General features: G+C 45.3%; 1 protein-coding gene across 1 annotated transcript in view; it reads left to right on the top strand.

Moving 5' to 3' along the window:
- Positions 1-24341, top strand: part of CBX8 (chromobox 8) — a 124236-nt gene that overhangs the window by 45104 nt on the left and 54791 nt on the right. The window lies entirely within an intron of this gene.

Consider the following 24341-nt stretch of genomic DNA (forward strand, 5'->3'; position numbering starts at 1 on the left):
AGTGTGTAGTGAGTTCTTCAGCAGTGTACGCGAGGGAGGGACGTTGTAGTTGTTCACAAATCATAGATTTAAGTTCAAGAATAGGGGCTTTTTTTTACATTTTTGGATAACTTTTTCGGTTTCTTAATGACATCAAGTAGGGGTTTGACTAGGGTATTGATATTGAATAGATGGCGGTCAGATACTCTCGTCCAGGCTGAGAGGGTCGTAGAACAGCTTGATGCTTAAAAAAGAGCAAAAGCCGCAGAAGAAAGATCATTATTAAATTGAGCCTGAGGGACCACCAACAAAATACAATTGAAGTCCTTTAGTCATTACTGACTGACTTTATCCACTTTTCTCTTATCAAACCAATTATGAGGTATGGGCACCTAAGAACCGCGGTCACCTCACTGAGCAAATAGGAAATACGTGTCAAAGACAAATGAACTGATCCCCTTGAGATGTACAAATATCACACAGTGCAAAGTAAATACCTTTTCAGCTTCCAAAGCACTGGTAAACTATTTGCTAAATACATTGCCCCCACCTAGGAAACTGAAAAAAATTACAATGGTGATTCAAAAGGGTGTATAATGGTGGACAACTCTTGTATGAAGATTAGTCTGCAGAGTTCTGGAGATTCAGCTATGAAAGACAAATCCTCTATATGGTATTCCCTTCTGCGTACACTTGGCACTATAATAAAAGCCTTAAACCTCAAATTAGATAAACTGGAAGTGCAAATAGATCTTTTACACACACTTGCCATGTACGTTGCTGGAATCGACAGCAAATTAGAACACCTCAACAAACTTTACACTGCATAAAACCAGAAGTAGTCCCTTTTACTAAGACCTGTGAATGCTTCTCTATTATTAATAAACTGGCAAGTATTATAGATGTTCTGGGGCAAAAAATAAAAACAAAAAATAGTGTCCACAGAACAACTCACACACATACACGTGAGGATCATCTTAATGATATGGGTCCTCAACTATAGGAAGCGAAGTCTAAGTAGTCCTAAATTATCAATGGAAGTACAAACTCTTAAGAGCCAGAGAAGTAGAACCTATCAAAAACAAATTCAGCATCTAGCTCCTGCCCTTAATCCTCCAGAAATAGAAACAATTTCATTTCCAAAATCATAATCGTAGTTCCTTTTCAGAATATTGCAAAGAAACCGTGGAAGCAGCATGTTTACCACAAAGTGACTCTTTTAATCTAGAGACAAAAAGAGAACGAAAGAGACTGAGAATGTCCCATAATAACCAGCATTGGCACATCCAATATGTCTGGCCAATGTTGGGTATGGACAAAGAGACGAAAAGAAAGTGATGCTGGGATTTGCTGACCAAAAAGAAGCAATGAAATGAGTGAGGATGAGGCTAACTAATGGTTAGCAGTGGGTATGCTCTAGCACCCTATAAGTTAACAAAATGTCTTGCAAGCAACAGTGCATGCGCTGTCTCAGGCGAGACCTAAGATATAAGGGGGGGAGAGAGAGTGCAAACTGTCAAAGAGGCGAAGGTGCCTGGTAAACATACTGAAGGCATAAAACAACCGACAAAGTCCCCAAAACATTTAAGGGCGCTATGGTGAAGACAGGAGAACTTTTAAGGAAGGGGCTGAGATGTTTCCTGCCTGAGGAAAACTTTACCACGCAGGATCTATACCACACAGTCTTTACCATGCAGGAAAAATTATTTGTAACTTTACCCCGCACTACTTTACCTCGCAGGTAAGTATTTTTCTTTTGGGTAAATCGAATATTTTTCATGGTATTTTGAAAAACGTTATTTTAAGGCTTAGGAATGGGTAGAGGTAAAGGGAGGTGAGGGTCACTTGACGGTTCAGGGGTGGGTAGAGGTAAAGGGAGGTAAGGGTCACTTGACATTTCAGGGGGTAGAGAGTGGAGGAAGGTATGGGTGATTGAAGGGTTCTGTGTTTGGTAGAAATAAGGAAGGTACAGGTAATTTTAGGGTTTGTAGTGGGTAGAGGTAAAAGTAGGTAATACTATATTTAGGGTTCAGGGGTAGGTAGAGGTAAAGGGCGGTAAGGGTGATTTTAGAAGTGGGTAGAGGTAAAGGGTAATCATAAACTATTTAAATCACTTCATGTTTGATATATAAAACATCTTTCGAATTATAAGAAGTAACCAACAAATAAGTAAATGTGGCACAGCAACAAATGCTAATTCAGAAAAACACATTGAAAGGCAATAGCCTCAAACGAAGGGAGTATGTTTACAGCCTGATCATCAATAAAAGTGATAGACACCTAAAATGTATGTTACAGAAATTGGTTACATGGAGCCAAGTTTTTTCTCCTAGTTGTGTGTGTTCAAATCTTGGGCATGCAGAAGGGCGAGCTTTAACGTTGATGGTTTCAAGTTGTCTTGCAAGCAAAGGCACTTAAAACAAAAATTCCGACAATCTGAGCGTAAGCAGCGCTGAAGAACATTAAACAAGTAATCAATCAGTGCTTGACCCATACTCCAGGGAGGAAAACAAACTTGTGGGTTCTAAGTGAAGCGACACACTAATACACCCTTATCAATGAAAAGGAATACTATAAGAGTGACTATGAAACCAACCAATGGTAAGTAATGAGCGGGCTAAAAGCCATTTATTTGAAGCAACAGAATGTTGCAAACTACAGTGCAGACTTAAAAAAGAATAGAAGTCATCAGTTAACCACTGTCAAGCCCAGCAGCAGGTAAAGTGTTTCCTATATTCAAAACCTTGATGAACAAAGACTCCCTGAAAATAGTCAATACACCCAGAGAAGGATTTTATTCCAACATCCAAAGCAGAGGCTTTGGGACCCATTACACCAGCAATGATAATTGCCACAAACAAACCAATCTGTAAGGAAATAAAGTTATACCAGTCTAAGCAATCTACAGTTACCACTTGTGAACCAAAATTTGAATCTCTAACAAAGAAAATGCAAACATACTCTGTAAAGTGATCAACTGACTCAAACGAAACAGAATTCAGTTGTATAACCAAAACACAGTGTGATTACATCAGAATAATATTAATTCAATGTAAGTGAAATAATTTGAGACCACTCTTCTTTTATCAAGGCAAATGGCTGTTATGGTGCAAGACATTATACCAAAAGGGGAAATTAATTTTGAATGGCCTTTACATCCTGCTGAACTCTCAATTCCTGGATTTAGTTCCCAATCGCGTACATCACGCTTGACTGATTCTGACCATTAAACATGGTTACCAACACATTGTATCTCTCTTAACCTTGGTAACATTGGCTCGAGCAAAAAAAGTTCTTTTAATGAAGCAGCATTTTACACGGTGGGGTATAAACATTCCTGGAGACTTATAACTCCTCATACCCAGATATTGTGTTCTCTTCTTTACAATACAAACAACCATATCAATTAAAACCTGCAAGAAGAAACAAAGTGCAGCCTCATTCATTGCACACCCTAGGATTAAAAGCGACATCTCGACGTACAAATGTAAACTTTACTGAGAGAGCAAGCCTAATGATCCACTTCAGTCTAACAACCGAAAGGCAGTGGAAGTTCAATGATACAATCAGTTAACAGGAAGTTGATTGGAGCTGGCTAGTGAATCCTACCAAGAGTTGAAATATTAGTCTGGCAGTTTCTGTCACAATAGTTTCAGGTTTGCTCGTGGAATGTAGGGAGCTTGTCTCATATGGCTGCAGATGAAATGGCGACGGAGTACCCACTCCAACAAGCTGAAGGTCTGCCCACCTCATCTATAGTCCGGTAGACCTTCATTATGTCTACAGCGGAGACTGCTCAATGTCTGTTGTCGACATGAAACTCGAAGGCCCAGCAGAGTAAGGGCCGCCAGAGGTTTGCCATGTGTATGCCCACCCAGTTTAGAGTGGGTGAAGACATGGCTAGTTTTCAGTGTCCGTCACGGTAAGAAGTAGTTAAAACTGCAAAATGCCACCCTCACTAGGGGCAAAACGCCCATGAACATCTGAGCCGGCGGACATCTCAAAATTTGGCAGGTGGTGACTCAGTCAGAGCAACAGAGTATTTTACTTTGTCGCCCTGACAGAGTAAAACCCCATCCACCAAATTTGAAATCTAAGTTTGTTTAAAAAAATATCATCTGCATTGTCTTTACCAAACCCAATTGCAAACAAGTCCAAGATTTAAGACAAAAATACAGTTTGGAGAGCAAAAACAACCTGCCAAAACTAAATGTGGACTTCCTTGTTTCAAATTTGTAAACATAACTTAAATGATTTCTAAGAATTCATATATATAACATCCTTTGGGCATTCAAAAGCCAATAAAGCAAACATTAGCAAGTGTGCCTGGATCAATCATATAACTAAGTTATATGGTACTTTGCCCTTGACCGACTCATCAATACAGAATAGTTGTGAAGCCCATGCTTCAAATCAATTTACGTTTGACGTGCAGTGATGTCCCATAATAAATAAAGGGTAATAGATGGGGCCCTAGGCCCATGTGGACACCATTTAGACTTTTCAAATCTGACGTCAACTTTAGGTCCCAGGTCCGACTCCTTTGTATAATGAATGTGTACCAACAAATCCGATCCCTGTGCCCTGGAGAGGAACTATTCTGCACCAAATTTATCAAAATTAATCACCGGGGTCCTATAAACTATATGCTGATTGCCCTTTTGGAAGTGGAAGCTAAGTTCTCTGCAAGCCTACTATTTTAAAACCTAGAAGAAAAGACAGAATAAACAGGCCTGATCCCAGCCCACTAAAAGGGTGCCTGTCTGGAAAACTGTATTCTCACAAATCTCCTTGTCTTGTAGATTTATAATTGTTTCGAGCCAACGTAAAAAACCATCGCTTTATGCTTATTTTGTGGACCTTAAACTTGCCATTAATTAAATATTGAGGCAGCACTTTTGGTCTGTATTCTAGTACCGGGGTGTGAGCATTAAGCTTGGAGAAGTAACACAACAGAGAATACTTACAACAGATGGATTAAAACAAGGATCTGTTTAATATATATGTATGTATGTGTGTGTGTGTGTGTGTGTGTGTGTATATGCATGTATATATATATATATATATCCTCCACCCTTAGTACTCCGTAGAGAGCCTCAACAGGGCGGCCTCGGCGTGAGGGGATGGAGCGCCCCACCAAAATCTATCATATCCTCCTTTGTCAACTTTTCAAGGAAGCACGCCGCACACCAGACCTCCAACAATAAGGTGCTTTATTCCTGCATAAAACCAAGGTCAGCTTGCTTTAAAACTCCCAACAGTCCTGACTCGTTTCGGCTTCCATTCAGCCTTGATCACAGGTGAGTTATCATGTGACTGTGGCGTAACTTCCTTCTTTTATACGCCGATTGAGACTACTCGATCTCCATGTAGTCTCAAATTTACTATAGTCCCCAGAATGCACCTTGACAGTCTCTGTGTTTTTAACCATACAGTGTGCAATTTGTTTTCCAATAATTGTTTAGTTTGTGCGGGACATTGCACACATAGTTCTTTGGATTGCGTACTTTACAAGGTGCATTAAACTCCAACTTCCGAAAAAGACTCTCTGCCGCCTTAAACTTTCTCGCATCACTTTAAGATAAAAAGTCCACATGAAGGACATTGAGGCTCTCTAAAGGAGGGTATGATGGGGATATATATATATATATAATGTGTGTGTGTGTCTATATATCCAATTTCAGTAATGCACTTAGTCCTGTGATTCCACAACTCATCACCCCCACCCTTCAATGCCTTCCTCAATTAGCCTGCCAGCCGATAACAAGTGTACAAGAAGCTGACAATATTGAGTAATTGAGTAAAACTTCTATTGGCTTACAGAGGCGCATCACAGCCTTTCCAACCTTTTTCAAAGCAAATGGGCTGGAAAAGACAAAAGTTGGTGTCTTTTGCCTCCCATTCTAAAAGAGTTGGCAGGTGGTATCTCAACAACAAATTTGCCACCACTCCGACATTGGTCTATCTTGGGAAGAGCTTTGATAAATACGTCAGCGGCGTTTTGCATCCAGGGGACTGGGGACTTGGGAGATAAAGGTGGGGGCGAGTAAATGTAATTTCACATACAAATTGAATACGACTGATAGTCCACCTTTGATCCTGCCCCGTAATGTCTATTTTGTTTGTGGGTCACAGGCTCACGTCTGGCTCCCGAGGGGATGGTCAGGCACATGTCATCTCTTATTCCTTTTTCCCCCTGTATATGTTGGACTGTCTAATTATCACAAAACCCATCAGGTGCAATGTAGGAGTACATTCCTGACACGAGTAAAACGGGTTATTGACACAAATGATGTAGATCAAACAGACGCCACCGCACAGCAATTTGGGCATGCTATAAAGGGCCTCCTACCCTTTTGGGGCCCCATGGCCAATAGTCTACAAGTTCGTCAGTTAACTAGAGTTGTTAAAGTGGTTCTCAGTACAACAGCTGGGATAGTGACAAATATCACTGCCGAGCTACAGGTTACGAGATTAGTCACTTTGCAGAACAGGATGGTGCTAGACGTTATACTTGCATATCAAGGAGGAGCCTGTCGCGTCATAGACAGCAGCCGTTGTGTTTACACACCTGATAACGCTCCCAATGCGTATGCAGCTATAGGAAAATTACATAAATTATCATCTGACATACACAACGAAAACAGGTACTAGGACACTGTCGGGTGGTTTTGGAACATGCTCATATCTTGGGGTTGGAAAATATTCATTTTCTTGGCTGTGGTTGCTGGTATCTTCCTCACTTGTTTTATCTGCATACAATTTCTCCCAGCTTGTTGTTCCTTTTGTATCAGTATTCTCACCCCTAAGCAGAACATGTCAATTCATGATACTAACGCCACAATAATGCTGCAGAAAGATATTGACGAGTTGATGCAGATTGATGGAGGAATTTTTGAAAGTACATCTTCCCTTGCAGCATCCGTTCCTGATACTGAGTATATGTCCAATTTTTTAATATTTTCTTTGATTATTACATACAATTAGCTCGCTCATGCTAAAAGGAGGGTCTTTTGGAATGAAAATATTTTCGCTGCTTTGATTATGCACTAATCCATGTAAAATTTGCATTTGTGGCACTGTTTTATGTTTGGCCGCCATTTTCACCCATGCTCGAAACTGCTTTTTGCTTCTGCGAGACAACGGGTTGTGGAAAAGTTTCATTTCTCCAAGGTTGGGCCTTGCTTCGCTAATGAATACACTGTTCTTATTAACGCATACCCTTCCCACTAGAGAGAGGCCTTCTCCCACTAATCAACTAGCGGGTACGGGCAGCATGACCTTGGGTTGAAGATGGTGTGTGCCCAGCCACAGAATCGAAACTTAGCCACTGGCACAGGTATCTGTTTATCTTTAGTAATATTTCAAGCTCGGAAAGATTGGAAATACTCAGACGTATTAAACCATTGGAAATCAGCCATTTCCATTCGGAGCCAGGCCTAATTCTTTCTCTTACGGTACGTGTTCATACATGACTTTGAGGACAGTGTCCCTAGAGTCCCTTGTCCTGCTGATCCTATAGGGGTGAACCCATGGTAGAAGCGTACATATTCATGGGCAGTATTGAATTCAGTTGATGTTATACCCAAAGTGGAGAGAAGAAATTGGTAGTATGCCAGTCAAAACAATTGAAACCAACCCTCACAGCTACCCATATACGAAAATGGCATAGACAACAGAATATCGCTTTTTATGAGTGACCGAAGGGAGAAACCCACAAACCCAGCAATTAATTGTATTGTATACATTATGAGTATGATGCAACATCTGTATGAATACATTGTCTGCATAGGACTGTCTATGTGCTTCTTTGTGTGGGGGCAGGAGTGACACACATGTGTTCAGGGGGGAGTGGGTGTGGTACCCACCTAGGAATGTACAGGGTATTTCTCTTCTAGGTACCAGGATATTCCAAGTATCGTCGCTCTTGTAATCACAACAATTAGTATGCAAATTACTTTACTCCTCGTCGACCAACCCCCTTGTTAAACTCGGTGGTGCAAATGGCTGTTCCTCCTCACCAACAGGACGACCAAACTGATGCATTATGAAACAAGAAAATAAATGCAACAAAACTGAAGGTAAGTGTTCCCAGTGTCCATCAAAGCCTCACTGGTACAGGCTCCTATTCATCCATGCTGATTTGACACCAGGGTAGATCACAATAAAGGCTTTTTTTCTTCCTGGTAGCCAATTTTAAATCACTTTATCACTGCACGCACTGCAAACATGACCCCTTAACGAAGAAGAAAATATCTGTTCTGCTTCATACACAGTGGATTTAGTATATCCTAGGGCCATTTGAAAACCTCCCTGAGCTTCTCCCTCCTAGAGAGGGGGTTGTAGCCCTTGGTTGCACTAGGTTTTGCGACCAAGAGGAGGTCCAAGATGATGAAGCACGCCACCACGGTGGGTGATGGGATTCCGTCCTCTTTAAAAGGACTTCTCCTTTAGTGGGGACAGATTTGGTGACTAAACACTCTGTTGTGCTCTTCTGGCTTGTTCTAGCCTAGACCCGCGGATTCCTGTTTGTTTGTGTCAATTCATAACCTGTCAGACGTGCACTGGTGAGGTGCTGTGTCTTGGTCTTATTCAAAAGTGTATCCACAGCATGGGGTACCATAACTGTGAGGTCAGTTTCAAGTACGAGACCAGCCGATTGTCTCATGGAGACAGCCACAGCTGCGACCGCTCTTAGACAGCTCGGGAGGGCTCTTGCGACAGGGTCAAGTACAGCGGAGAAATAAGCACACTGCCGTTGCTTATCTCCAAATTTTTGTGTTAGAACAGAAAGCACACAACCAGCCGTCTCATGGACATATAATACAAATGGCTTATTGTAGTTAGGCGTACCAAGCACTGGAGCCGAGCAAAGTGCACTTTTTAGTTGCTCAAAAGACTGCTGACATTCAGGTGTCCAAGGCAGGGGCTCATGCACAACTTTTGTGGTTAGTGCGAACAGGGCGTTAGTAGGGAGAAGTTGGGTATCCACTGACGACAGTAGGAAGTGATACCTATAAAAGCACATACTACTTTCTGGGTTTGTGGAACTGGCATTTGAACAATGGTAGTACTACGCTCCGGTGTCCATCTCCTACCCTTCATTTGAAAGTAGGTGACCTAAGTAGGTGACCTTCTGTTGACATAACTAAAATTTAGAAAGGGATACTTTATGGCCATGCTGAGCTAAATGCAACAACAATTTAACTGTACTGTCTCTGCAACCTTGTTCTGTATCTGAAGCGATGAGCAAGTCCTCGACATACTGGAGCAATACATTACCTGGGGAGAGCGACAAAGAATTCAACTGACCTTTCAGTGCCTGACTATATATACTCAGACTCTCTGTATAGCCTTAAGGAGCGCGACAGAACATAAAACGTCTATCTGTCAGGGTGAACCCAAACAGATATCTGCTATCAGGATGACTAGGAATACTGAAGTAGGCATTTTTCAAATCAATAACAGAAAAGAATTTGGCAGTAGAAGGAATCATTGTCAAAACAGCAGTAATGTCAGGGACCACAGTAAACTGAGGAACCACTATCTTGTTAACTTCGCGCCAGTCAATCACAAAACGATAAACATCTGCATGATCATCAGAGGAACCCGAAGGGGTCCATTTTAAAATGGGAATGATAGGGCTATTACAAACATTATCAGTCGTCTCCTCAACCACTCCTTTCCTCAATCAAATGCTGTACAATTTGCAATAAAGCTTGTTCACCTGCCTGCTGTATTTTATATTGAGGGATGCGAGGTAAAATAGCATTGTTTTTAACTTGGATCGAAACAGACGATATCTGTGACAGTCCCACATCTGTGTCACCTGTCGCCCACAGAGTGGGCGGCACATCTTTAAACTCAGCACGAAGGGGCGCATCTGTGGACAGCCAGTGTTTAACGCGTACTACATCTGGACCCATCGTCATGTAAACGCCTGCCGGGGAGCAATAAATCGTAGCATGCAAATTTATCAACCAGTCCAAACCCATCAAGTTTTCTCCACAATAAGAGGTCAACAAAAATGGAGAATCCACTGGTAAAAGGACCAATAGTCAATGCAAGAGGTTTTGAAATGGGGCTCTCAACAGGTACACCAGAAAAACCTATCAAAACATTATTATGGCGAGACCGAGCCGCCCCAGGGACAAGAAATAGAACTGTTCGTTGCACCTGTGGCAACCACAAAAAACTCCTTAGCCGAGTCATGCAAATCCGCAGTAACATACGCACCGCGTTCATCTCCAGGTATCGGAACTGGTCCTTCACTCTGTCCCTGGCTGTCCTAGCTGTAAAACATTCCTGTCACCCCATCTGTGTCATAATCATCATGATAATACTGTCCGCCCAAGGGTCATCAAAGTAATTATTATCAGAACAACCCTAGGAGGCTGCAGCATTCTAACCCCTTTCCGCTCCTCCAGCTCCACGACCCCGTCTAAGAGAAGCTTGTCCTCTGGGGGCCGCCACCTTCCGCAACAAAACTGGGCACTTGCTATGCTAGTGTCCCTCCTCTTTACAATACGCACACTAATTCGGCCCTATTGGCGTAGTATTAGGCTGCCTGCTAGTTCGTGGAATCTGTCGGGCCAAACCGCCACGTCCTCTATCATTCCCCCTAGAAGCCTGCTGCAACAACACCTTCATCTTCAAATCCTTGTGCTTCTTCTCTGTCCTCTCCTTATCCTCATTTTCCCAATGCTCATAGTACTGTGCCATATTCAAAATAACAGAAGGAGAAGAGGTGGACCAGGTGCTTTCGGAAGCCTGCAATAGGGTCGCAATCTCAGGAAGCAGATTAGAAACAAATCTATTAACAAACAACTGAAACCCTCCCTCAATATTAAATTTAAATAGACAAATCCTGCCCAGTATAATCCAAAAACACATCTTTAAACAGAGTGAAAAAATCAGACACACTCATCTTCTGACGACAAACCGATAACTTGTCCCAATCAACTTTTGTCGGTGGAATAAGAGAATGCATATACATGATAATGCGACCTGGTAAAGCAAGTATCTCTGCATTAGGCTTCTCACCGGGCTTCCTCTCCTTATCCCATACCTTCATTTGATCCCAGGTACTACCCAATTCCGCAACATGATCCTGCGTGTGTACTTGTCTCCAAATATCAACCGGCACCAGTAAACCAAAGAACATTTTAATGTCCGCAAGTGTCATTACTGTTGAAGAGGCAGCTTCAGTCAATTCCTTATAATATGCAGTAGTATTTTTCCTAGGATCAGGTAGCTGAGTCTTAAGTGACAAGACTTCACTCCTTTTCCATGGAGTTTAAACCCACTGTTCTTGGAAACGGGTCACTATACCTGGTCTAACAACAACATTGTGAGGATCCCGTAGCCCCTGGTATTTAAGGGTGATATATAGGATGTACCTCCCACATCGGAAACTGAGATACTGAGGTGTGGCTCTTTTCAAGCAGCCTACCCCGGTAAGCATTCAGGGCCGTAATACTGCCAAAAACTTGATTAGGCCCCGTATTAGTAACATATACATGATCTTTAATATCATATAAAATCCGTGGTGCTGCATCTTTGAAACACTGTTCCCAAAGACCAATCAGAGTAGCAGACATATGTTTAAGGGCATGCTGTCTTACAAAAGGCTCATCATTTTTTATCACGCTCCACACGTCTTCCATACTGTAAATGGGATTTCAAGCCCACTGGGCAGCCTGATTAGGTACTACCCTTAATTCTTCATCTACCACATCAGGTCGGACTAACGTCCGCCCCATACGTTTCTTAAATTTTGTCCAGTCTCTATCCTCATATCCACATGCTGGTGTTCCACTACTCAGTAATGTTGGGGTATGAAAGAATAGAGGGGGAGTAGCAACAGAAGTAACAGGCACTAACGTCGCTGCTGGCTGCGTCATAGGTGTAAGAGCTGGCGAAAGGGACGCTGAAACAAAAGGTCTGGCAGGAGTACTAACAGTCATTGTTGCCACAGACAGCGAGGACAAAGAAAAAACAGGAGGTGCCGTGGTCAAAGCAGTCTGATCAACAGTAGCAGGAGCAGAAACAGCAGATACAGAAGGAGCGGGTGGCTGGGAATGTGAGGTAATAGCAGGATATATCCTCTGCGGGGCATATGGAGGTGTATCTACCCATTCTTCCACAAAAGTATAATTTCCTTCTTGGACCACATAAGATTTATCAATTTGTATCAAAACCTCCTATCTTCACGTTCAATCCCTATTTCTTGTTTCTCTCTCATGTGCTACGACTTTCTGAGTCAATGTTTGCATTCTCCCCTTTCGGGCCTCTTTCTCTGCTTTCATTTGCCTCTGTTTAGCTTCGTTTTGCCACGTTCGAAGAGAATCAAACATAGACTGCCTACTTCACTTCACAAACAATTTTTCCTGTATAAACCCAATTTCATGTTCATCAAAAGTGCCCGTCAATGGCCACTGCAACTCTGCATTGTCCCTCGTATATTTGTGCCATAGCGTACTAAACACAATAGGGCCAAGGCCATGTTTCACATACATTTGGAGTGCCTTCTGGAGGCGCTGGCTGCCTTTCTTCCAGTCGTGCATCAGCAGAACAACAGCGACAACAAGAAACCAAGAATTGGCTGATCCCAGGCATTTTTTCAAAAGAGACCCAAATTCGTTATGTTGTCTGGCAAAGTATTTGCAAACACTTTACACCAAAATCTGTCCTCAGTCCGTGCCAAATATAAACCAAAATGGTACCATATTCACAAAGTACCAAAACAAACACACCTGATGCAAGCAGGTTAAACAAATGTATTCTCCACTGCCGACTCTTCAGGCCAAACGGTCAGATCCAAAGTTTTCGCCGTTCAGAACCCCAGTTAGGATGACCACTGGATGAGGCACCATCCTGCAGGACAGAATGGGCAGCTGCGAGTTCAAGAACTTTCTCATGCAGGGATCCCTGATCTGTCCGTCCAACCCGACGATGGCCCCGACCACCCCACCCGTCTGTGGGAGGGGATGGGTCACCCAAAGGGGTCCCTGTTCGGGTGCCAACTGAAGGAAGTGACCCGATTAGGGTCACCATGGTTACTACGACCACCACTCAGCCTTCCGTACCAAATGAAGAGTCTGTCAGACAGTAGAGAATACCAACCAATATTCGTTTATTCAGATACACTCGAGCGGAGCCCAGTCTGCCCAGTCACCTAGGAGTGCTGCAGAGAGGGACTGACTTCAGCAAACATGGAGATACATTATGTACAATTCAGAGAAAATGAAGGCCCACCCATAATGGAATTTACCAAGATGCATCTAAACAAAGAAGTACAGAAGGACTGGTTTCGATTCTGGGGCTGGGCACATACTATCTTCAACCCAAGGTCATGCTGTCCGTACCTGTCAGTAGACTAGTGGGAGAAGGCCTCTATCTAGTGGGAAAGGTATGCGTTAATGAGAACAGTGTATTCATTAGTGAAGCAAGGCCCAACTTTGGTGAAATGAAACTTTTTCACAACCTAATCCACAAACATAAAATGGTGCCGCGAATGCTAACTTTACATGGATTAGTGCATAATTAAAGCAGCAAAAACATTTTCATTCCAACAAAGGATGAGGGTACGTTCCCTACACTGCCGTGAGGAACACCGGGGTCTACGTAAAAAGCCTATATCGATGGACTGGGACCTAATACTGGAAGCATTTAAGTCACTTGAACCTACAACTGTACCCGCAGCCCAGGAGGAGTAGATATGACCAAAATGCCAGTCCCTTCTCAAATCAAACAAACCTCAGAATAGTTCTGTTGCATAACACTACCACACTATGGACTGCCCCTACATGAGATAATGGAGGGCATATGTCGGAGCCTGATGACAACACTATGCACCGGAGTGGGGCCAGCAGAGTTGGGTGGGGAGGGAGGGGTAAGTTAAACTGTTATGGAATAATGTTAATACACTTGAATAGGTACCTAGATAACTGTCTGCAGACACAATCGAACTGAATACGCTTTGTACAATACGTTATAAGATATACTTAGCTTAACAACTCAAAGCCTCGATCGAATTTTAAATGTAACTGTGCTGCAATCTACTGTATTACATGTATCACCTGCACCTATGTCTGAATAAAATACAAAAACTCAAAAAACCCAATAAAGTGTGTTATAAAATATAAATCTGTGAAGATACTTTCCAACCTTTAAAACGAGGGCACACTTTACAAAACCCCATGCTTGGTCTTTGATAATTTCATATAATCAATGCCTCACCAATACCTAAACACAAAGTTTTTCTTGCACTTTAAATTAAAATGCATGTTTCAGAATGGGTGGCTTTACCACTAAGGAATTAACCCTTAAATGGATATGGGTGTGGCCCACTCCAAATTATTTCCTCTGTGGTTACAAGAGTGAAACTGTCCTGCAAATATTGTTTGCATGCCCACCTTTGATAGAGCCCCTTTATAAAGCTTACACATTCAAGATTTTACCATCTGCGGATAAGATCTAAGCCAGAACCTGAATGGCCAGTACATGCAGCTGAATTGCAAATTTGTGAAATGTGTGGAGCATGCCTTACATATGCTGCACTAAATATTTGACACTACCATCATTCACAAAGACGACGTCAACCGACAGGGAGGAAGCATTGCCATCATACATAAAAACACCCTCTGCCTCACAACTAGCTCCGACCACTTACCGGACATGGAGTACCTCCACTTCCAGACCAACCCGAACACCAGCCTCCGCAGCACACTTGTCTGCAGACCTACTGGACCCTGCCCCCCCCTCCCTCCCCTTTCACTGAGCTATAACCGACTTCATCGCTCACCATGCTCTCGCCTCAACAGACTACATCCTCCTCTGCAACCTCAGTTTCAACCTGGACAAATTCAACAATCAAAACTCCTCTTTCCTAATTGAGAACTAGCCACCATTGGACTCAAACGACTGGTCACAATGCCCACCCACTCAGCAGGACACACGCTTGACCCCATCTTCTCCGCAAGAAACAACATCTTCGTCAGACACACCTCTGAGCCACACTGGACCGACCACGACTGCGTCCACTTCTCCTTCACCAAACCCACTGTACATCACCACGATCCTCACATAAGTTGGAACAAGGTCACCGAAGACCAGCTCACCACTTCCCTCAGCAAAATCCTACCGCCGACATCCACGGACGCCAACACCTCAGCACGCAACCTCCACCGATGGATCTCCAACTGTGCCAACACACTGGCTGCCCTCAGGAGACCCTTAGTCAAACAGCCCTCCAATAAAGCCAGCTAGTACTCCCTTACCCTCCAAGAGTCCAGGCACGCCTGCAGACAGCTCGAAAAAAGACAGAAGAGCAGCAAGATCATGTCAGACCACGTAGCCTTCAAAACCGCCGTCACCACACCACCACCACCTCATCAGAATAACCAAGAAAACAGCCATACAGGAACGCATCCATGCCAACGCATGCAACAGCAAAGACGCAGTTGTCATTGAATTTGCTAAACCCAGCACAAAGACGGCAGACATTTCCCACCTCTCAGGACCCGGGCAACAACCTCGCCATCTTCTTCCACCGCAAGATCAAGGAGATCTGCGAGAGCTTTGCAAACCAAGAGCCTCCCACCCCACCCACAACCACCGCACCCAATGGCTCGCGACCCCAGCTGAACTTGCCCAATTGGACCACCCTCACCTCTCACAACATCCTCAGGATCAAGAAGAGCATCCACTCCGGAGTCCCCTCCCCACACCAATACTTTAAAAGAACTGCCATGTCCATTACACCCAAACTCTGCCGCACCATCATCTGCTCCATCGAGTCAGCCACCTTCCTGGAAGACTGGAAGCATGCAGAGATCAGCCCCCTGCCGACCAGACGGACCCCGGGAACTACAGACACATCTCTCTGTTCCCCCTTCCCAGCCAAAGTCATCAAGAAAGCCATCAACACCCAACTCTCCGAGTTCATCTAAACAAACCACATCCTGTACCTCTCCAAATCGGGCTTCAGAAGCAACCACAGCACTGAGAACGCTGTCCTTACTGCTACAGAAGAAATCTAGACCCTCCTCAACCAAGGTAAAACTGCTGCAATCATCCTATTGGACCTCTCAGCCGCCTTTGATACCGTCCCCCATCACACCCTCTGCGAAGAGATTTAACCAAGGTGCTCTCCAATCATGGAAGAAACCATGCACCACATCCAGATGGCGACGCCATTCGTGAACCACAAGGCATCGATATCAAAGTTCCTCCATCCTGCTGTTTAAGGAGCCCACCACGTGCTGTTCAACCAGGAGGATGTCCTGACTTTCCAGTCATGTCCAGAGGTGCAGAGCCTCCTGACAAAGGGTCTAGGACCCCTCTCCGCCCTGTTTCTTACAGTGCAACATGGCAGTAATATTGTCCGGGAACACCTGAACCAGCCTTCACTTGATGGGAGGATGGAAGGCTTTTAATGCCAAGTGAATTGCTCTTGGCTCCAACAAGTTTATGTGGAGCTGAGACTCTGCCAGAGACCATAGACCTCTGATCTCCAGCTCTCCCAGATGGCCGCCCCAACCCAGAAGTGAAACATCTGTCACCACTGTGAGCTCTAGGTGGGCAAGAGAAAAGGGCCTGCCACTGACCCAATTTTAGTTTGTCACCCACCACTGCAGGTCTTTTGCAGCTCCCTCCGATATCTGGGCCAGGTCAGAGAGATTCCTATTGTGCTGAGTTGATTGGAACTTCAGGTCCCACTGCTAGCCCGCACATGCCAATGGGCATGTTTTACTAGCAGGTTGCAGGAGGTCATGGGGCCCAGCAGCTTCAGAACCAGTCTCTCGGAAATCCAGAAACTGAAACCTCAGCATCATAACATGAATATCCTGGAATTGCTGCTCTGGAGTCAGGTGGGACTTCGGTTTGTTTATAGAGAACCCTAGAGAATGCAGGAGGCCCACCATAGTCTGGAAATGGGAGATGACTGCTTGAGGCGAGACCACCTTCCAACATCCAGTCATCGAGGTAGGTAGAAGACTGGAATCCTCAGCCTCCACAGATGGGCTAGGATCATCACATTTGTAATTACCTGAGGGGTGCTGGTAAGGCCGAATGGGACCACAGCGAATTGGAAATGCTCCTGACCTACCATGAACTTTAGGTAACGTCTGTGGGCTGAAAGGATGGGAATATGGAAGTATGTGTCCTTCAAGTCCCAACACTATCATCCAGTCTCCGGGATCCAGTGGAGACTGCACCTGAGCCAGTCGGAGCATTTTGAACATTTCCTTTTCAAGTAGGTAGTTGAGAGGATGCAAGTTTAAAATAGAATGGAGGCCTCCATCTTTTTTCATCAGCAGAAAGTAGCCGAAATAGTAATGATAACCTACTTCTGTTGAAGGCACCCTTTTGATTCTCCTCTGGCCAGTCGAGCCTGTACTTCCTGTCGCTAGAGCGAAAGGTGGTCCTCCGTCAGCCGATCGGAGGACGGCAGCAAAGGTTGAGGGGTTTGTTGGAAAGGAAAGGCATAACCTTGCGTGGTAATCTTAAGCACCCATTTGTCTGACATTATCATCCGCCATTGGGGCAGGCGGTACCGTATGCTGCCACCAACTGATTGTACATTATGTTGTGACTGCATGTTAAAGGGGTTTGAGTCTGCAGTTGCCGAAGGGAGAGCGGCTAGAGTAGACCTCTGGCCTTGGGTCCCACGGGGTCTGTGGGAGCAGTGTCCGTGGCCATGAAAGGACTGTGGCGCCTGTTGGCTCTGGTGGCTAGAGGTGAAAGGATGGGGCTGATAGAACCCACCGTAAGCACGCAAGGAACGAAAGGCAGACTGCGGTTGTCGTGGGGTTATGGTGAACCCCAGTGACCTAATGCTCACGAGCTGTGTCCGCCTTGTCGCCAAAGAGGCAAGTGCCATCAAAGGACATGTCAATAAGGGACGCCAGGACATCCCCTGAAAAGCCAGCTGTCCTCAGCCAGGTGTGACATCTAAACATCACCATAGAAGCAATGGTTCTGCCCAGCGAGTCTGTGGTACCCAGTCCACAACAAATAGTGAACTTTGCTGAGTCTGTACCATGAGCAATAGCTTGGGAGTGTATGGCCTAGGCCTCCACCAACACCATAGGCAGCAATTGTGCAACCGAATGTAATGCAGTAATATCAGCCCAATAAGCATGCAGGTTTAACAGACCACAGGGCAAGGCTGATGGAAGAGAACATTGTCTTCCCAAATGTATCCAGCCTCTTGGATTCTCTATCCGGTGGTGTGGTAGAGAACGTGCCAAGGTTGATTATGTAGGTAGAGGCCTGGACCACCTGACACTCAGGGGTGGGGTGCTGAGTAAGGAAGGCTGTATGCCCGGGAGCTGAGCGATGGCAATGGTCTTGTGCACAGGTGTGCCTGTGCAGGGCATGGCCCAGGTTCAGAGCCGGGCTTCATTGAGGACTTCATTAAATACGAGTAGGGGTTCCGAAGCCCATACCCCGGGTTGAAGCAACTCTGTCAAAATGTTGGGTTTGACTTCCACCATGGGCAGTATCTGGTCCAAGATCTCAGTCACCCTCCAGACCACCATTGCAAAGGAGGCCCCTTCCTCCACATTCACTATGGGAGGAAAGAGGAGACCATAGTCTGGTGAGGTATCCAGACCACTAGCATCAGCCAGTTCTTCATACCAGTTCAGCCCTGGACTCTTCTGGGGAGTCGGGATAGGTGTAGGGATACTCTGATCCCCTCCATTCATGCTCCTCGCAGAGCTTTTCAGGAAAATAAGGCTCGGTCTCCAATTGCCCAGTCTATGTCTGGCAGTGCCGGTCCAGTTCCATATTGGAGTCCGGAATCAAGATGGAGTTGGTTCCACCAGAAACAGCACCACAGGAACAGACCCAGAGGGGGCAGCTAGGCCGGGGCCAATCCATATCTACTAACTGATCGTGACAGCCCAACTGACACCAACAGTGAACCTGCCAGTAGAAATCCAGTCGGTGTCCCTCCTGAACCTATGGGGCCCGAAGGCACTCAAAGTAGGGTCAGGGGGCCCAAAAATAAGGTGCATAGCCACTCAGAATTCACATAGTTGGGCAGGGGTTGCTCCGGCTCTGGGAAACTCGGGGAAGCATTGAGCAGACCTAGGCTCCATGGTGATGTGGGAGTGGGGCCTAGATTTTTGGTGTTGTTCCTGTTCCTCGTCTGTTGACTAGGATCAGCATGACAAGTCGAAGAACGTTTCAACTTCTTGGGCATCTTCTTATGTGACTTACCTGCAAAAGTCCTGGATGACGATGATGACTGGTGCAAGCAACTCTGAGAGTAATCCCGGGACCTCCCTCGTGACAGGACCTGAAGTGTACACAGTCGCATGTTTTGCAGCCAGGCGCTTCATGGCTTTGGTTGCATAGTGCTGTGCAGGACTTTGAGTCATGGTCCGGCACTAGGCACCGAAGCCATACCAACATGATTGTGACAGGCACCACAAGACTTATACATTATTTTAGTCCAAAAAGATGTGAAAAAAAGGCACAATGGTGACAGATGTCTGCAAAAAATCACAAAAATTCAGTCAAAAATTAGTGAGGGGAGCTCGATCCGGATCCGCACCGATGGTGCAGAGAAGAAGGAACAGAGGTCAGAGCCCTGGGGTGGTACCTGTATAGGCAACTCTGCATGTCCCTTCTGGCCCAAAAGCCATGCTGAGCCCAACAACGCCACCTACTGGTGCGCAAGTGGATGCTCAATAAAATGTCCTTGATTCAGTCTGACACCTGGGGAATATTCTAAGGTTATGAATCTGTGGCTAGCAGTCTCTATCAGATAAAGATGTTGTGACGTAACCACAGGTAGGCAGAGTGTCGTAAGTAGAGCAGCTTTGGACTGGCAGAACTCAATGAGTGGGTAACCGGAATCCATTGTAGGACAAATATTTAACATTAACTATGCTGCAGGATGAAATAGCTAAGCAGTGGAAAATCTCCTCATGACAAAACTGGTGAAAGAAGTAAACATACCAGAAGCAAAGGCTGTAGAACTACGGCAGTGCTGACCAGTGGTCTGTGTGGTTCTGCTACATTAGCAAAGCAATGGCATCCATGCTACAAGAATAGTTAGGCCATGGAGGGAGAGGATGGTTAATTATGTGCTCGGCAGTAGCTTCTTGCATTACATCTAGGTTGGACTTAGAACTACTCAATGATGTTGGTTTGCAAATTCAAGAGAGATGACAGGTTTCAGCTGCAGATAGAAACATTCACTGGCTACACATATCAGCAGATAAAGTTTAAGACCCCATGTCTGATTCACAAAATGTTTTACAATGAATTTCCTCCGGGTGTTGTTTGCCATCTGCAGCACTACTGTTCGCATAGACCACTTAGATCCTCCAAAGCTTAAAGCGAAGGACATTTTTTTCTCCCATCAAGCTGCAACCTGCGGAACAGCCTATCTGTTTCTCTGGGGCAATTTACAAAGCACTGGTCTTTCAAGAAAGCAATCAAAACTTTTCTGTGTAAATCATTTATGTTTTTGGGATGACCAGTGACTCTAATACTCCCAGTTCCTAGCACTGCCTAGCCTAAAAAATAAGTAAATAATCGAGAAGTCTTTGACTTTGGGAGAAAATATAGTTGATGTTATTTAAGATCATTATGTAAAAACATAAAGACTACAATGTGAAGGTGTGAATGTTTGTAATTATTTTCAAAATGGGGAGCAGCAGCATGAGTTGGGATGGGCTGGCATTGGAACCCCACTTCGCCCCCCCCCCCACCCCACCCCACCCCCAATGTGGTATGCCCTGAGCAATTATCACAGCATTTCTAGCTGCTGTGAGATATTTATTGAGCTTCTGTTTCTCAGAGGTAGTGCAACCAGGAGCAGACCAATTTTGGAAGGTTGTTCTAAGGCCATAGCAGTGCAAGGTATTAATCTTACATACGGAAGGTTGAGACTCGTGTAGCCTTATGACCGTAATTTATAATGGTGATATGCCCTCCCCTTACAAGGGTGCCCTTTGTGGCCATATTGTAGACAATTCCTCTTCTATCTGTGTCCAAACCCTCTTTTAGAGGGCCATGGGGCGCATAGGGGCTACTGAGCCCATCCGTGGCGGTTGAGGCCATTTACTGCTCATGTCCCAGCCCTCAACCTACTATAGATACTGCTCATCTGGGCCAAGTACCCCTTCTGCATTTGACTGTCAGTGGTAGCTGTGGTTGAGCATTCAAGTCCCTCATGGGGAGCGGGAGATGTAGGGTACAGGTCAGTGAACAGGACTCCTACCTCAAAGCACAAACAGTTCGGACCATAAATCAGTGTCATGCCAAATACGTGCTTTTATTCGAAAAAGTCATATTTTATTTCTAACTCTACACAGGCAAATTAATATGACATTCACAAGCAATAAGACAATGGAGACTCTAGTAGTTGCCAGGCAAATACATGTCCATCATTCGTGTCCCCTGTGGTTATTCCCCATTAACCAGGGGCTGCATCTAGGGAATTCTCGCTATTAGGGCGTACTCAAGAGTTCCTCTTCGACTCTTCAGGTTTTTAGTAAAAAGTGTCTATGGTGGTGTCGCAGCACCATTAGCAGCAAGTCCCCCGGGGCCCAACTGGCCCAATTCATGTCTTGTCTGCTCTTGCGTTACAACAAACAAATGATGGACGGAATGCTGACAATGCATACATTCTCCCCCAGTCAAGAGATCTGGGTTAAATCCATCGTTCTTTTGCCCACTACACCACCCCAGTTCAGACATGGCCATATGCAAATCAGTCTTGACCCTGTGCCTCATGGGAACAGTCCAGCCCGAACTGCCAAGCCACGTCTTCCCTGGACCGGAATCAAGCATCCTAGGACCGGTTTCTGGCTATCAGCCGTCATCAGCCAGGATAGCTTGACTCCAGTGGCGTAGTGAGCACGGGTCCCACGTCTGGGAATACCCATCCCACTTAGGGCGAAAAGCGTTACAACAAACAAATGATGGACGGAATGCTGACAATGCATACATTCTCCCCCAGTCAAGAGATCTGGGTTAAATCCATCGTTCTTTTGCCCACTACACCACCCCAGTTCAGACATGGCCATATGCAAATCAGTCTTGACCCTGTGCCTGATGGGAACAGTCCAGCCCGAACTGCCAAGCCACGTCTTCCCTGGACCGGAATCAAGCATCCTAGGACCGGTTTCTGGCTATCAGCCGTCATCAGCCAGGATAGCTTGACTCCAGTGGCGTAGTGAGCACGGGTCCCACGTCTGGGAATACCCATCCCACTTAGGGCGAAAAGCGTTACAACAAACAAATGATGGACGGAATGCTGACAATGCATACATTCTCCCCCAGTCAAGAGATCTGGGTTGTCTGCTCTTGCAGCATAGAAGAGTTAGCGGTGCAGTGGGTGCTTTCAATGCACACCCGCGAGTCCTGCTCAGTTCATAGATGTCGGGCAGCTTGCAACCCACGCTGCAGCACCTGGCTGTGCAGGCTCACTCTCCTGAGTGGTGCTGCCAGGGGTCTCTCAGTTGCCGGAGCAGATTCCCGCTTGCGAAAATGTTGTAAGTTTGCTTTTACCCATGGGGGTTTGATGTGGAGGGGTGGAATCTTTTCTTCAGCTCCCGACTTGAGCCAGCGATGGTGCAACATCATCCATGGAGTCTTCGTTGGTCCTCAGTGGTGAGTCGGGGACAGTTCCCTCGCAGTGCGGGTGTGGCAGTGTTGAGACCGGCTGCCCACCTTTGCATACGGGATTGCCTTGGTACGTGGTAATGCAGGCAAAGGCTTTTCTAGCGCAAGCGCCCCATCCCAGACAGTCACAAGTCTTGGCACTCCTTAAGGTAGTAACTTTTACCAGTGGCCCCCTCTGGCATTTCTTGTCACTGTAGCGCAATGGTATGGGCTTATTGGGACCCGCATGGTTCTCAACACTCAGCTCAGTCTACAATGGCCCTCTCCTGGCATATGAGGGTTGCTGCAAACAATCCCGCACACGGGCTATGGCCCGATCGGTGCTCAACCAAATCCTCACACATTGCACAGGGAGTCCTCACGGTAGGGCTCCCTACTGGACCTTGCTCCCTGCAACACTCTCCCCTTTCTTACAAGGCACACTTGTCTTAGCATACAGGCAGACCCTTGTGTTCCAGGGCGGGTGATCTTGGTTACTTTGGGTGATGTCCTCTCACAGGGAGACCTGCAGGCCTTTGCCCCTAGTCCTGGTCACAGGTAGAAGTCTCACACAGCCCGTCTGGCTGCTTTGCAGATTTTTGGGGACTCAGCTTCCCTTTCTTATAGTCCTTTTCCAAACACCAAATGTGATTTTGGGTCTCAGTCTTCATAGTTTTTTGTTGGGGTTGTGCTTCTATGATAGTGGACTCTTCTCTCTTTTTTGTTTCCTCATGAAAGGTGTCTGTCACAGCAGGCAAGATTCGGAAGCTGATTGTCCCACAACACAATTCATGGGATTGATCAGTCACATCTGGATATCAGCCATGTAGTGAGGACATTGGATTAACTGCAGGCATTGCTAAAGTTTGCGTAAGTTAGTAGATGCTTGGATGTAATTTGCCGCTTTTTGCAAGCGTTCCTACTTGACTTTGTTCTCGTAAATACTGTGCTTGCGCTTTTTCACATGAGAACTGTCTGCTTTTCACACTTCTAGCTATACACTGTGCTCCCCGTCTGCACAGCGTGGTCAAGGTAAAAAAACAATGTATGCTGTCGATTCACTTTGGTCAGTCCCGCGCCCATACACATAACATAGAACACAGCTGCACTACTGAAACTCGGGTGCTTTTAATAGGACATTGAAAGCGTGTAGAGGCACTTGGAAAAAATCATTCCAACGAAGAAGAGCTGTGCTTGTCCGGAGATGTAAATCCTTGCATCTAAACTTGGAGGTATGGGGTCCTCCTGACAAAGCCTAGAGGTCTTCTATACTTATAATAAACTAGCTTCTAGCATGGGGAGGGTGGTAAGGCGCTGTAGTCCTGTTTCCACTATCATTATAATATGGTTCCCCTTTAATGCTATATGGAATTGTAACAATGCTGATTATATTGTTCTTCTGCATTTTGCTGCTAGTATTGACTTGTGTACTGCATTATAGAGCACGTTAGTGAAAATAAAAATTTTAAACTATACAGTGTCTCTGTTTACTCATGTTGTGGACAAGTATGAGTGTTTAAACGAAAGAGTGTTCTTCCCACGATTCCTGAGAGGGTCAGTGTGACATGCTCTAGGATGTCTAATCACTGGTAGCTTCGCTGCAGTACGGAGAACGAATGAGACACTATAGCTTGTCTGATTGTGGTTCTGGGCACCGAGGTGGGTTTTTGGTACACCACTACACACCGAGGTCCTGGTTTCCTGTACATAGTTCTGTGTATGTGTAGAAT

This window comes from Triturus cristatus, chromosome 7, assembly GCF_964204655.1.
Source record: "Triturus cristatus chromosome 7, aTriCri1.1, whole genome shotgun sequence".
NCBI classification, from domain to species: Eukaryota; Metazoa; Chordata; class Amphibia; order Caudata; family Salamandridae; genus Triturus; species Triturus cristatus.